Consider the following 14,084-nt stretch of genomic DNA (forward strand, 5'->3'; position numbering starts at 1 on the left):
GTGTGTGTGTGTGTGTGTGTGTGTGTGTGTGTGTGTGTGTGTGTGTGTGTGTGTGTGTGTGTGTGTGTGTGTGTGTGTGTGTGTGTGTGTTGTGTGTGTGGTGTGTGTGTGTGTGTGTGTGTGTGTGTGTGTAAAAGCAGTCACTATCAGCTGCTGAGATTTTCCACCTTGTCACTGTCAGCTGACTATTAGTCATTGCTCTCAGCTAAACTGATTCTCCCTAGGATCTTGAGCTTTCTACCTCAGATGACTGCCAGGACCTGCAGGCCTTTTGACAGCTTCTTGAGAACTCAAAGTAAAGATGGTGTGGTGTCCCCATCATGTGATATTAAACACAAGGTTAAGCTCATAAACAATAGCCACCAGTGATGCAAACATTACATTATCAAATACATAATTTAATACTCACTTTATCAATTGCAATACTAGCAATACTAGGAAATAAAAATACTTAATTATAAGTGATAATCCATGTGTAAAAGTCTCTTTAAATTTGATTAAAAACTTCAAAGGTATTGTAGGGAAAAGCAAACTTAATTGAATGTGTTGTGCGGCAGGATTATCCTGTGTGTGTTATAGCATTACGGGTTACATTATTAGGTTATCATAAGTAATGCATAAACATGGATTTAATCAAAAATGTTTGGGTTTATGCACTTCCTGGACTCAAAATATACAACTACAGCTGTCAAAAATAGTGGAGTAAAAAGAACAATAATGCAATTTAATCAAAAGATTACTAAAGTAAAATACAAATACCCCAAAAGTGTAGCCACCTTATACATTCTTAAACGTTTAGTGATGTGGTCAAAAGTTGAAGTTCATTATTTTAACTGAGGGTTAGCCTATTGCAGCTTACTTTTTTGAGGGATGTTTAGCTAAGGAAACACACCAGCTAAACCAATGATTTACACTTTTATAAATTAAATAAAAAAATGAAAAAAAACATGCAGTTTCTGGAATTTCTATGCTGCTATACATATATCCAAATACACTCACTACACTTACTTACTTACACTGAACATATGTAGCCTACTGTGCATTCTCACGCCCTAGTACTGTCAGTGAACTTGTAATTCAGTCTCTGTTTGCAGAGCTCCGAGCCCTCATATTTTTGCATGAGTAGCGTACAAACTGCCCCCCCCCCCCCCCCCCATCTCTCTCTTTCTGTCTCTCTCTCTCTCTGAAGGGTGGGGGCAGAGAGCTATTAGCTGTGCGCTGCAAACATCATTAGGAGGGGAGACGCTTTCCACCGCCAGCGCCGGAGCAGAGCAGGGGAGCCCTGGCAACAAGGAGAGACACAAACTCAGCAGCCCGTTACACCCTACAGTAAGTCACACAAAACTCTTCATTCACTACTCCTTTGAGCAAGCTGTCATTGCTTTCGCCATGCCACTTTTTCTTTCTTTGGAGCTGTGAAGAGAAAATGGCTGGAAGAACTGGGCAGGGTGACGCTGACGCTTTGGTTTACTTCAAAGCCTCGGGAAATGTTTACTTCGCCCTCTGACCTATTTTTAAGTGACCAAACAGCACGGGGGCATGCGGGCTTTGGGTTTATGTACTTGTCATTTCGGGACGTACATGCAAACTAGTGTTTAAGTGGGGCGAAAGAGAGCGGAGGTTTGGCTGGATTCTGACCGAGCGCGTTCGCCGGCAGAGCTGGTGTCGGGCAGCCGCTGTACTTTCAGTAACTGCGCCACTCGACCTCGGCTCAAACATTTGCTCTTTGTAGGATGCTTTGTAACGCTTATCATTGACATACACTGCTAAATAAGGTTGCTTCGTGTCGTATAGGTGTTATGTTTAACTATTTTCTTACTGATAATGACTGTCAAAGGAAAGCAGTACATTTTTATCTACGTTTCACCATCGCGGAAGTGTTTTCTCTACACGAAAAGAGACGAAGAACAACTAACCACACTCGCATAATTTGTCCAGTGTTTGCGAAAATATTGTTACATATTTGTGTTTCATGTTTAGACCGTTTATAAGGATTGTTGCGTATGTTATATATACTACCCAGTGTTTTACATTGCCAGCTGGTTGTAAAGGACATAGGGTTTGTGATTGCTGGACTACCCGTGATGTCATTCATCCTAGCTTGGACCATTATATAACGGGACTGTAGGGAAGCCTGTGATAGCAGGCTATTTTTACTCTATTTACACCTCGGAGTTGCACTCAGGGTAGGCTATGATTCCCACTCGCATTATGAATTGAATATGAAATCCAAATGAGAGCAAGTGACAAATGTAGAGCTGCTAAAGATGAAAAGGTGCAGTTCTACTGGCAGCTGCATTTACCAGAGGTGGGAGTAAGTCCTACATGTGCAAGTCATGAGCAAGTCTCAAGTCTTGACTTACAAGTATCAAGCAAGTCCCAAGTCACTGTGGTGAGAGTCAAGCAAGTCAAGTCAAGTCATTGCTCTGGTCAAGTAAGTCAAGTCATACGAAATTCTGATGAATAAGCCCAGTTTCCGCATTTAAATCAGTTAAAAGACAGTGGTTATGAAAATGGATTTAACCCACACTATGATCTTCATTAGATACACAGTTAATCATTTGAAATCTAATTTAGATCGATGACAATCATATTAGATGAATATTAACCCTAGAACTGTAGACAATATAGCTAGGACTCAATCAAAAAGTCTGTTCAAAAAGGCAGAATTCCAGGTAAGAAAATCATATATGGCATTTGCCATTACACATATTTTATTTACATTTCTGTTAACACTAGAACCGCCAACAGCGTCAGCACCTTCAGAAATATCATTTTCAAATCATTTAATTTGTTCCTCTTCATAATTTCCTTATAAACTAAGTAGGACTAGCCTATTTAAAACTCAGTTAATTGGGTTAATTTAGAAAGTGCTTCAGTTCCCTACTGTCAAAAAGTTCAGATTCATTTTACAATAAATCAAGGAATGATGCACTTTTACAAACAAAAACAACATAATTAAAACATTTAAACAAACTACTAAAAGTAGATGATCTACATTATTCAAAAGTTTACAGTAACTTCTGATAATAACACGGGGGAAATAAACGAGGCATCTCTTTTCCTCTCTCTCTCTCCTGACAGCCCGTCAGTATCAGGGTAGTCAAAAATGAATCCCTTGGCGGTTCTAGTGTTAATTTACCGTTTTGTCTTCTCTTTGCAATGCTTAATCGACTTGAAACCAAGTCTAACGTAGCTTAAACTTAACGTTAGCTTTCTAGCTAACACAACACATGCACGCATCTTTCTCTGTGGTTTTTTTTGTAGTGACGAATGAAGTTGGATGTTGTGGTGGTCGTGTCACTGATCTTTATGCTGCAGACCCTGCATACCGCTGTTCTCTTCTTATTACCGTCATCGACATAATAATCCTTGAATCCAAACTTCACTATTTTTGGAGTAAAGATAGACGCTGCCATGTTAACTGAGACTCCTGCCTTCTAGTGGGTTGCCAGGTTTGCGCGCATGGCGCTATAATCACGTTTTTCGAAAAAACTAAACGTAATATCTCACTACAAAAACCAACGCAAATATTTAATTTTAAACAGTCAAGTCCTTTCAAGTCATCTGTCTCAAGCTTAAGTCAAGTCTCAAGTCATGAATACCAAGTCAAAGTCAAGTGAAGTCTTTTATCAATGTTAGTCAAGCAAGTCTCAAGTCAAAAAATATGCAGTCAAGTCTGACTCCAGTCAAGTCATGTGACTCGAGTCAGACTCGAGTCAAGTCATGTGACTCGAGTCAGACTCGAGTCAAGTCATGTGACTCGAGTCCCCACCTCTGGCATTTACTCTTTGAAGTGTTCTCCTTTACTGGTGAAAATGCAACGTTTTGCTATGTGAAGAATTTATTTTTCACAGTTTTAATTGTTGCTTATGTCTTTCATGTTTCAAGCATCCTATAACCTATTGAGTTGCCTTCCCTTAAGCAATTCAACCTAGAGTGCCTATGCACTACACACATTTATTCATTAATAGCTTTTCACACAACACAGCTTATATGTGAATATGTAACCTGAGCTACATGTAAACCCAATCTATTAACAATGTCAACTCACTAGGCACAACAACCAATTTGTATGTGAATGTTTAACATGCTTAGTTATGTTAACAGACTAAAAGAAGATTTCAACTGAAGTTTAACTATTCTGCATCAGTTCCTTTTCCCCATTCAACTGTTGTTATACTTAATTCAAGCTTTAAAACAAATATATAATTGCAGTATATTCCCTAGTCTCAGCTATTTACTGAATACTGAATACTGAATTGCTATTTACTATTTACACCACACACATCTATTTATTGCATTAAAAAAACTTCATAAATATAATATTTTCATGAAATGTATCCATGCATGCAGCTTCTTCATTGGCAAGTGATACTTGTATTAGTTTATTATGCAACATCTTACAAAAAAGACATAGCCAACACTTTTTGTTTTTGAGATTATGGTTCCCTGTGTTGTTGGAAGCAGATCACAGAAGTAAGAGGGATAGGAAATGGTATGATGAAATATATGGTAGACACTTGGGGATTCCTTGTTGTCTAACCGTTAGGAGTGTAAGAAAATAAAGATAAACTCCAGATTGCCAGATTCTTGCCAATACAATTGCTTATGACCAGAGAGTCAAAGACTAATGATAGAGATGATACAGCCAAAAGGACCCCATTATGCATCCCTGAGGAATACCATAAGGAGGTCTTCGAGATATTGTTAATTGATATTTTTGGATTTGTTTCAAGATTGGAACTGTTGTGCTTGATATTAAATAAATGTGTTCAGAATTGTTCATGCCAAAAGGGCACAGTTGTTTTAGGATGATTGATATGTGTTTAAGACTGAAGAAGAAAGGGCTTTGATTGAGTCTAAGAGGATATGATGGTGAACCTAAAGGCTTTGTGATAGGAATAAATGAATTGTCCCCATAGTGCCTTATCGTGCGGTCATGCCACTGTGAATGAGGCATGCTGTTCCACCCACTCACTCACCCACCCACCTGACACACACACACACACACACACACACACACACACACACACACACACCACACACACACACACACACACACACACACACACACACACACACACACACCACACACACACACACACACACACACACACACACACACACACCAGAGATGGGGACTCGAGTTTGTGACTCCGACTCGAGTCGCACTTAAGTCGCACACACAGAGACTTCAGACTTGACTTGGACTCCTGCTCAAAACACTTCGGACTCGACTTGGACTCGTGTTTTGGGACTCGTGAACAATCATTGTGTTTTCTATTTTTGGCGTATTAAAGGTGGGGTAGGTAAGTTTGAGAAACCGGCTCGAGATCGCTAGAATTTGAAAATACATAACCGGAGAAAATCTGCCACTTCCTTACAGAGCCCCTCCTTCAACACACACGAACGCGCACATGACCAATGAGGGCACGAGATAAGTTTGTGCCCCAATGGAAGGCTGACAGGCAGGTAGGCTATCCAGTTATTATAGCCGGGCCGGCTAAAATAATTGGTCGTGCTTTTTACAGTACCACAGCTTCCACAGATGCATTTTTTTAATGGATTTTTTGTCAAAGCACTTAAGATATTCATTGCTATCGGGAGGATTCCATGGAATATAACAACAAGTGTATCTCGAGCCGGTTTCTCAAACTTACCTACCCCACCATTAACATTAACATTAACATCATGGTAACATCATGGTAACACCATGGCGACCGGCGGCACACCTGCAGCTGTACCGCTTGTAATTAGGTTCAACTATACAAACTTCGAACAAAACGCCGGCGGCACCAACAAAAGGAGCGCACACTGCAAAGTCTGCAATATTAAAATCAAGGATGCTGGTGCAACAACGTCAAATTTCATCAGGCACTTGAAAAACTCACCCCGGAGAGTTCAGTCACATAACGCATATGGACGGTTAGCAAACATGTTAGCTCAGCATCAGCTATGTAATGTTAACTTAGTTTGCTACTAGCTTTGTAACTGAATATTTGAAAAAGATGAGTGAATGTTGCTTTGTCACACTTGTTTGCGTTGAGTGGCGTTGACATCCAACTCTTGACAATGACATAAAAAAGGTCGGTAACGTTAATCATTACGTTCCGCTGCCACCATCTACTGGCTAACGTTAAACGTAGAAAAATACATAGTTACATACATAAATACATCTGTCGGTTTATTAGGCAGGTTCAGGTTTTATGTTGACCACGTAACGTTAATGTTACAGGTCTATCAGGTTACCATTACACTGGGTTTGAGTGAGAGGATAGAGGATATGTTTATTTATAGTAGACTTAAAAGATGTAATTAGAAACCCAGTGTAATTAAACAATACGGTGTGCAGAGGTCAAATTTTAACATTTTGTCCACTGGCCAAATGGCTAGCCTAGTGAATGTTGAAATGTTACCAGCCACTCATAGATTGCCATTGTTATTTTTGGCTGGTGCGTGCAACATACAGTACCAGCCACTTGCATGATTTACCAGCATTTGGCTGGTAAATGGTGTTAATGGTAGATATCTCTTTTGGAACAGGTCATGTTTTAATATCACCAGTTCAGTATATTTCAGATAATATTGCAGCAATAGTTTTTTAGTTGCAAATGGCACAGAACAAATGTTTACTTTTAAGTACTTTTAACCAGTGTTGTGCTAGTTACTGAAAACCAGTAGCTAGTTACTGAAAACCAGTAACTAGTTACTTCATTTAAAAAAGTAACTCAGTTACTTTACTAGTTACTTACACAAAAAGTAATGCGTTACTGTGAAAAGTAACGTTTTAGTTTCTTAAAAAAGGGCTCCCATTAATGCACTTATAGCCTTCATTTCAGTACTGTTATTGCATTGGAGAATAATACAATCTGTTGATCAACTTGACATGCCTTATATGCAATCTGGATTGCATCGATATTAGCTGGCTTTCCATTTTTGTATATTCTTTCTCCAGGTAGTTGGAAAAAGTTTTCCGTCCCATATGCCGTGTGCCGCCCGGACATGCTATCATGCTAACTAGCTCCCTGAAAGCGGGTGACTCCACTGTAGCAATAGCCTGCATGTGTTCTACAACATACCGTGCAATGGCTTAATCGACTTTTCCCTGGCCAGCAGTCCCTTGGTTAAAATCCAGCCGCTGTTGCTTAGGTGGAGGTGGAGTGGCGTTGGATGAGTCTGGGTCTGTGCTGGTCTTAGTTACTAGCTTCGTCCCAGCGTGTTGTTTTTGCAGATGTTTTAAGAGATTTGAATGACTGGTTTGGGCAGTAGATAGGATCTTTGACCCGCCAAGACACAACTTACATTTAACTAAACGTTTCTTTCTTTGTGCTCGACAAAAGTGAAATAGTGGAGAATATCTCCAGGTGGAGAACTAGACTTGAGCTCTTGCCGCCGCCATGATAGTCTTGTTAGTAAACAACACACAACACGCCCACTGCCCGTCTCCGCATGTGACACAGGAAAGTATCTAAGTACAATTTAACTCAAGTACTGTACTTAAGTACAGTTCTCATCTCTGTTCGCCTGGCTGTTGACTATATAAAAAAAACTAACGGAGTAACGCACCATGTAGTAACGGTAACTGAGTTAACTGAATTTAAAAAGTAATGCGTTAGCAGTCTGGTTACTGCCAAAAAATAACGCCGTTACAGTAACGCGTTACTTTGTAACGTGTTAGTCCCAACGCTTGCTTTTAACACAGTTTCCCTGTGGGGGATTAATAAAGTATTTGTGATACTGATTTCTGATACTGAAGTGTTTTGCTTATAAGTTGTTGCATTTAACTCAAGTGTGATGTTTTTCCTCATATTGCATTGCCACCTGTTTAAAGTGATCATATAACAAACAACTAATCAGTACTGATACTGTATGCTAATAGATATAGGAGTGATAATAATACAGTTAAATGCTTTGAATTTCTTAGATATAGCTGTGCAGTATTCTTAACAGACTGGATAGCAGCAGACAATAGAAGGCTTATTACAACCAGAAGAGACTGAGACTTTTATTTTTTAGAGACTTGAGACTTGACTTGGACTCGTGACCAAAGACTTGAGACTTGATCAAGTCTCACCCCACAAAGACTTGAGACTTGACTTGGACTCGTGACCAGAGACTTGACTTGGACTTGCAAAAAAGACTTGTGAACATCTCAGACACACACACACACACACCACACATCACACACAAACACACACACACACACACACACACACACTCTTTAGCACTGCCACCATATCCTTTGATTCCAGCCGCCACTCACTTTCAAATGGTAATGAGAGGCAATTAGAAGCCAATGTGTCCTAATCACAAGCCATTTAACTGAGCTTGGTTCATTTGTCTGAGTCATATGTGCACACGGACCCAAATCCTCTAACACACGCGAATACACACATCTTCTACTGTAAATCATGCTTGATTTTGGGCCCAGAGAGAGAGAGAGAGAGAGAGAAATGAATGCATTTAGTGACAGAAATGCTTCAACCTGCAAGTACAGGCAGACGTGAATGATGGGTAGGTGAGGCAAATGGATCAACCAATAGCTGCAACAGGTGTTTGTGTGTCAATTCATTAGAATTACAGGTTTTTACTCTTAACATTTGTTTTTGCCCTGAACCTCTGCCAGATCAAGGTGTCTTCATGTGAGTACAGGTAAAACAACAAAAACCTGCTGTGCACTGAGGCATGCAAAGCTTCTGGTGGTGTTTAGTCGCTCTGAAAGACAATAGTAACCTAGAGAAAATATTTTATTAATGATCCTCCATCAAATGAGAGACTCTTAAATACATCACCACATCAGCTCTAACACAACGTAGACACTTATAATGACTTGTTGTATTTAAGAAGACAAACACATCAATCAATCATGTTTCAATCAATGTTTATTTATATAGCCAATATCACAAATGTTACATTTGTCTCAGTGGACTTCACAGTTTGTACAGAATATCAGTATGACAATACGACACCCTCTGTCCTTAGACCCTCACATCGTACAAGGAAAACTTCCGGAGAAAACCCACAGTTTAAAGGGGAAAATGGGAGAAACCTCAGGGAGACAACAGAGGAGGGATCCCTCTCACAGGACAGACGTGCAATAGATGCCGTGTGTAAATTGAAAAGATAATACATTTACAAACATAGGTAGTCCAAATGTTTGGAAATGCATGTGTGTATAGTAGGAAGATCATTCCACGAGGATATCCATCCAGGACTTATGATCCAGGACCACAGCCACGACTCAAGATCCAGGGCTCGCGATCCAGGACTCAGGACCGCAGCAACAGGATCATCCATGACTCCGGATCCCGGCGTATATAGACACCAAAAAGAAAGAAATTGGGGAAGCTGGGTTAATCGGAACATGAGAGTACACAGGTATAGACAGAGAGAAGGAAGAAGTAGATGTCATTCTTGGAACGCAATGCCCTAGTAGGCTAGTAGGGTATAATGAGTTATTTAAGGTAAGATGGCGCCTGCCTATTAAGGGCTTTGTAGGCGAGAAGAAGAATTTTAATTTCTATCCTGTGTTCTATAGGGAGCCAGTGTAAAGCAGCCAGAACAAAAGTAATGTGGTCCCTTTTCCTAACTCTGGTTAGTACACGAGCTGCAGCATTTTGAATCAGCTGAAGCGACTTGACTGACTTCTTGGTACACCCTGATAATAAAGAGTTACAATAATCCAGCCTTGAAGTAACAAATGCATGGACTAGTTTCTCTGCATCGTTTTGAGGCAAGATATGCCTGATTTTTTGCAATGTTACGTAGATGGAAGTAGGCGGTCCTTGAAATTGATTTTATGTGGGCGTTAAAGGATAAATCCTGATCAAATATAACACCAAGATTCCTTACAGTCTCACTGGAGGCCAAATGAATGCCATCCATAGTTAGTATATCTTTAGATAATTTGTTTCGTAGATTCTTCGGGCCAAGTACAATAACTTCAGTTTGGTCGTGTTTAACATCAAAAAGTTTAAGGTCATCCACGTTTTTTAAGTCCTTGAGGCAGTCTTGAATTTTATTTAGATGATTAATTCCATCAGGCTTGATTGATAAATATAGTTGAGTATCATCGGCATAACAATGAAAATGTACAGAATGATTCCTTATAATATTGCCTAACGGAAGCATATATAATGTGAACAAAATAGGTCCGAGCACTGAGCCCTGTGGCACTCCATGGCTAACTTTGGTTTGCGTGGAAGATTCATCGTTGACACGTACAAACTGAGAGCGTTCAGATAGATAGGACATAACCAGCCTAAAGCAGTTCTCTGTATGCCAACTAAGTGCTCTAGTCTTTGCAATAAGATATCATGGTCGATAGTATCAAATGCAGCACTGAGATCGAGCAAAACAAGAATAGAGACAAGTCCCTTGTCTGAGGCTATTAGAATGTCATTTGTGACTTTAACCAGAGCTGTCTCTGTGCTATGATGTGTTCTAAAGCCAGACTGAAAATCTTCAAATAAATCATTGTTTTTTTAAGTAATCACCAACTGTTTTGCGACTGCTTTCTCAAGAATTTTTGAGAGGAACGGAAGATTAGAAATAGGTCTATAGTTGGCTAAAACCTCTGGATCGAGGTTGTGCTTTTTAAGAAGCGGTTTTATCACTGCTACTTTGAATGATTGTGGAACATAGCCTGATAATAAAGACATATTCATAATATTTAATAAAGAAGTGCTAATTAATGGAAAAACTTCCTTCAACAGCTTAATTGGAATTGGGTCTAACATACACGTTGATGGTTTAGAAGAGAGAATCATTGAATTTAATTGTTCAAGGTTTATGGCTGAAAAGCATTCTAGTTTACTATCTAGTGTAATATTAGAACTTAGGTTTCCGGGAGCTGTTGATAACACTATACTGGTCAAAGGCAAGAGGTAATTAATTTTGTTTCTAAGAGTAACAATTTTATCGTTAAAAAAGCACATAAAATCATTACTACTGAGTGCTATGGGAATAGAAGGCTCAATCAGCCTGGCTACAGTGCTGAAAAGAAATCTTGCATTATGCTTATTCTCATCTATTAATGAAGAGTAGTAGGCTGCTCTTGCTTTAGGCAGTGCTTTCTTATATTCATTGAGAGTAATATGCCAAATTAAACGAGATTCTTCAAGTTTAGTGGAACGCCATATCCTTTCAAGTTGTCTCGACTTTTGCTTTATTTTGCGGGTTTCGGCATTATGCCATGGAGCTAATCTATGTTTTATTTTCTTCTTTTTCAAAGGAGCAACAGAGTCTAATTTTATTCGCAGCGCATCTGTAGCACTATCAATAACATGATCAATTTGGGGTGGTGTACATTTTGTATAAGTTTCCTCCCTTACATGCAGACATGCTATCGAGTTAAGTATTGGTGGAATCGCTTCCTTAAATTTGGCTATAGCACTAACAGATGAGAGAGGTTTCTACTGCAGGAACTTTTGACTAATGCTTTGAAGTCTAGTAACAGTACTTCAAAAGTTACTAAGAAATGGTCGGATAAAGCAGGATTATGCGGTTCGACTAATAGTTGCTCAATTTCAATACCATAAGTCAGAACAAGGTCGAGAGTGTGATTATAGCAGTGGGTTGGTTTATTTACACTCTGACGAAAACCAACAGAATCTAATATAGAGTGAAATGCTACAGTAAGGCTATTTTTATCATCGTCAACATGAATATTAAAGTCACCTACGATAATTACTTTATCTGTTTTAAGTACTAAAGTTGATAAAAACTCAGAGAATTCTGATAAGAATTCTGAATAAGGACCTGGTGCACGGTACACTGTAACAAATAAGATTGGCTGCAAAGTTTTCCAGGTCGGATGCGTAAGACTAAAAACGAGACTTTAAAAGGAGGTATAATTTAATTTTGGTTTAGTATTGATAAGTAAACTTGAGTCAAAGATTGCTGCAACTCCACCTCCTCGGCCTGTGCCTCGGGCACATTCAGACACATCTAAAGAAAATGTGTTTTTAAGCAAGCTAAAACGTTGAGCATATTGATTAGATATTGCTTTTCTGTTTCCTTTCTCGCTTATTTCTCTCCCTGGTAAATATTTTTCTACCACTTTTACACCTTGCTTGATGCATGATCATTTTCATTTCAATCTTTATTTCGAACAGATTAAAAAAAAAAAAAATAACAAATGTGAAAAACAGAATACCGTATTGTTAAAATACAGTATTTATCCACATTCATGATAATATTTATATATTCAACAAAAAAAGTCTTCATATTAATAATAATAATAATAAATCATATGTGTCTGAAAGGGAGCAGGAGGAAGCAAATGCTTATATATGAATATGAATAATGAAAATGATGTCACACATGCCTGCAGTCACAGGTGAATCCATGTTCCTCATACTTCTTTTACCCAAGCTGGAAAGAGGAACAGCTGTGTGGGCAGGTGTAGGTGTGAGAAAAAAATATTTTGAAATAGTAAAGAGGGTGGGTTGGGGGGGGGGGGCAGATCAAGAGATTGAGCTGTCTGGTTGAACCATGCAGTGCGCTCAGACCTTTTCAGCTTTTCCTTTCATCCTCCTCTATTCATGAGTGCACTGAGTACACATGCATGCACACAGGAGAAAGGACACCCTCACACACACAGAATACTGCTTTTAAAGGGGATCAATGAGAGTTTTTTGTATTTTGTGTGAAAGAACATTCCGCTGTGTGGGATGCTGTATGCCTTTATCGCTTAGTGCACAGTCTTGTGTTTCTTAGACTGATTTCTGTACAGAACAGCAATAACAATTCAACTGAGATGGCAGGCACTTGAATCTGCAATTTATCTGTGCAGAGTGGAAACACGTCGTTGGTGATGTAAGGGTCAACGACTATCACCGAACTTCACCACTGCGCTTGTTGAAGTCCCGCTAATATCTCATAATTGGATCGAAACGTTCATTTTAACATTCAAAGGGAGTTTATCACTTCACAGGACTTGTAGATCTATATCTTGTGTGTGAACATTAGAGTGAATTGTGTGCATTTGCTGGCTTTGTGAACCTGTTTCCATGCTTACAGTCATTATTTTGAAGTGGCAGAATAATCAATACCAATCTTCTGAATGACCAAGGCAAACCCCAGATTCTGAATGAGAGAGAGAGAGAGGCCATTCTACAAACTTGTGTTACATTGTCGGGTCGATAAGCCTCTGCATGGCTCAATAACCATGTGAAAAAGGGAAGCTGGCTTTGGGACTTAGTTCAGCCGTGTGTTGGCTTTGGCTCCGTAATGGCTGCCAGTGTAGCTGACATGATATACAGCTGTCCATTTGCCAGGGAGGTTGCTGTGAAAGACTACAGTGAACTTGTATAATGTGTAAATTATGATGATTAGTGGGCAGATAACAAGCTTTTAGGCTACACATTTGAGTTCCTGCATCAAATTGAATCTGAGGAACTCATCAAATGGGTTAAAATCCTCCGAGCTGCTTCGTAAACCGTCTCTAGAAAGGAGATTTCTGTGCCTGCTTGGGCTTTACATCAAGTGCGATACCTGATGTAAGCCATCATGCAATAGTTAATTCAGTGTGCTGCTCCTGTGATCTCTCTGCCTTGATTCATATTTGATTACATTCCAACCACAGCCTGACTGAGAGGAAACACTTTTTAAGCATCGGCCTTCTGAGGGCCAAGTTAAATGAGGAAGAACCTAACTGATAACAGCTGGTTAATCATATTATATAGTGCATAATAGAGCAGTGGCCCTGAGCTCTCTCAACTGTGACTCAGAAAATGATAAAGCCACATCATTTATTTTGTTGGGGGGGGAGGTATGGAATGTTGTTTGGTTGCTAAAATTATGAATCTCCCACTTGAAAAAAGTGTTGTCTCATATACAATGTTGCCTTTTTTCTCCATGTATCAATGCCAAAGTTGTATTCAATCTCTATTGTCTCCTCTTGTCTCCTCTCCTCTTGTCTCCTCTCCTCTCTCCTTTCCTCTTTTCCTATCTTCTCTCCTCTCCTTTCTCCTTTCCTCTTTTCCTATCTTCTCTTCTATCCTCTTCTCTTCTCTTCTGCTAGCCTAGTCTTCTCTGCCTTATCCTTATCGGAAGCAGTAGAGGATTACAGTGTGGAG

General features: G+C 39.4%; 1 protein-coding gene across 1 annotated transcript in view; it reads left to right on the forward strand.

Annotated features, from left to right (window-relative positions):
* The first annotated feature begins 1,199 nt into the window (after positions 1 to 1,199).
* LOC117536154 (ataxin-1-like) overlaps positions 1,200 to 14,084 on the forward strand; it is a 97,136-nt gene continuing 84,251 nt past the window's right edge. Inside the window, 1 exon segment of the mRNA XM_034200902.1 lies at positions 1,200 to 1,329. The gene's annotated coding sequence lies outside the window, so the exon portion shown is untranslated.

The sequence above is a fragment of the Gymnodraco acuticeps genome, unplaced genomic scaffold (assembly GCF_902827175.1).
Source record: "Gymnodraco acuticeps unplaced genomic scaffold, fGymAcu1.1, whole genome shotgun sequence".
NCBI lineage: Eukaryota > Metazoa > Chordata > Actinopteri > Perciformes > Bathydraconidae > Gymnodraco > Gymnodraco acuticeps.